This window comes from Octopus bimaculoides, chromosome 4 (genome assembly GCF_001194135.2).
Source record: "Octopus bimaculoides isolate UCB-OBI-ISO-001 chromosome 4, ASM119413v2, whole genome shotgun sequence".
NCBI classification, from domain to species: Eukaryota; Metazoa; Mollusca; class Cephalopoda; order Octopoda; family Octopodidae; genus Octopus; species Octopus bimaculoides.
This window is the reverse complement of record NC_068984.1, coordinates 9,678,756-9,681,254: the sequence shown is the minus strand read 5'-3', so window position 1 is coordinate 9,681,254 and position 2,499 is coordinate 9,678,756.

Below are 2,499 nucleotides of genomic sequence, written 5' to 3'. Positions count from 1 at the left end.
TCTCCCTCCCTATATCTCCCTCCCTATATCTCCTTCCTTCCCTCTCTCTCCCTCCCTATATCTCTCTCTCCCCTCCCTCGCCATCTCCCCTCCCTCTCCCCCCTCTCTCTCATTCAGAGAAATTGTTCATGAGTAACAAAAAGATGATTGCTTCATAAGCATTTAAAAGGTTTCAAACTATCTCTGTTGGCTCTCTCTCTCTCTCACACACACACACACACATTAGATAATCTTTTCTACTCTTGGCACAAGGCCCGAAATTTTGCGGGAGGCGGGGCTAGTTGATTAGATCGACCCCAGTACGCAACTGGTGCTTAATTTATCGACCCCAAAATATTGAAAGCCAAAGTCGACCGTGGCGGAATTTGAACTCAGAACATAAAGACAGAGACGAAATACCACTAAGCATTTCGCCTGGCCTGCTAACGGTTCTGCCAGCTCACTGCTCTTACATACATTAGATAATGGCACCGAACATAGGCAAGTACAATTTCAGTTCATCTATGGCTGGATGCCCTTTCTAACACCAACCACTATGCAAGTGTACCGAGTGGTTCTTTTCATCACACCAGCACTCATAAGGCTGCTGAGTAACTTGCAGAACAAGAAAGAAAAAGAAAAAGGCCCCTCAACTAAGTGGGGGGTATTTTTAAGAGAGAGAGAGAGAGAGAGAGAGAGAGAGAGAGAGAGAGAGAGAGAGAGAGGGAGGTGGCTACATGCTAGGTGTTGAATGACTAAAGTATAATGGAGAGAGTGAGAGAGAGAGACAGACACAAGTGCCTTGCTACAAAAGGGGACATGTGGATATCCTGCTTTATATAAGGGTGGAAAGAAGATAAAGATAGTCGTATGGAGGGGCTGAAATATATCTTTGCTCTTAGATCCTCCACTGCTATCAGCACAATGGGCAATGAACCTTCTCCAGACACCCTGATTGCTCGTCCTCCTCTGCTTCCATTCAGGCCAACTTCCATGTCATCCTGGAATGTACTGCACCACATCTTCTTTGGTCTTCTTCTAGGTAATTTTCTTCTTACACACACACACACACACACACACACACACACACACACACACACACACACACACACACACACATGTATGTGTGTGTGAAGAGAGAGAGATACATAAATAATTGAAGAAATGGCAGTTTTTCTGGCACTCTGACAATTCTATCACCTTGTCACAATAATAGGGGGCCAGTCAATTAGATCAACCCCAGTACGCAACTGGTACTTAATTTATTGACCCCGAAAGGATGAAAGGCAAAGTCGACCTCAGCAGAATTTGAACTCAGAATGTAAAGACAGACGAAATACTGCTAAGCATTTCGCCCGGTGTGCTACCATTCCTGCCAGCTCACCGCTTTCATGCCGCTACTAATAATGGTTCCTGACTTAGGCATGAGGCCAGTAACCTTAGTGGGAAGGGGCCTGTTGATTACCTTGACTCCATTATTCGGTTTGTACTTTATTTTATTGACCCCCAAAAGGACTTTGGAAGTATTTGAACCCAGAACCTTAAGAGACAGAAATAGTACCACACGGCATTCAACTGCCAGTTTACTTCCATTAATAGTTTCAAGTTTTGATAATAAGGCAAATAATTCTTTTTAGGGAGATGGGTTAGTTGATTATAATGACCCCCTTCATTTCACCAGCAGGGGTGTGGAGTCAGTCGGAAACAATTAAAGGGTAGTCGGAGTTGGTAGAACTATACTGACTCTGTTTCCGACTCACAATATCTTTATTCTTTGATATAAACCAGTTATAACCTATAGGCCGACTCAAAGTACAAGCATGTGCTTTATGAGATATGTAGACCACAATCACTTGATTATATAAAGAGGAGGTGGAGTCAGAGGTGCCAATAGTCGGAGTCAGAGTCCAGGTTTTTTGTTTTGACTCCACAGCCCTGTTCACCGGTACTTTATTTTATTAACCCTGGAGGGATGGATGGCATGATTTACTGCAGCTGGATTTGAACTCAAAGCATGAAGTGCCAGTGCTCTTATGATTCTGCCAACGTGCTGCCTTATGGGCTGTCTAAGTAATAAAATGAAAAATAAAAAAAAAATAAAAAAAGTATGGGAAGTGGGATGGAGACGACTGTGATGTTATTGTTTTGTAAATAATAATTCTTTGTTGTATTCTCACCTGTTTGCTAAACGTGTGTGATTCAGGTGAATGAGCTACCTCAAAGAAAAATAAAAGGTTATATACATATTTATGATGTCATGACTACTTCCTGGTGATTTGCTAGAACCAATGTAATAGTTTTTAACTTGATATTATTTTTTCTTCTTATTGTTACATAGATTTAAATGAATAAATAAATGTATTACTTTGTGACCAGAGTTTTACAGGAGAATTGGTTATGTACTCCAGGAGTGGGTTGACGTAAACCTTAAGCATTAACTGGTCATAATCTGGCCTAAATATTCTGCCTGTTTTATCTTCAAACTGGCCAGATCTGGCTTCTCATATATATATATATATA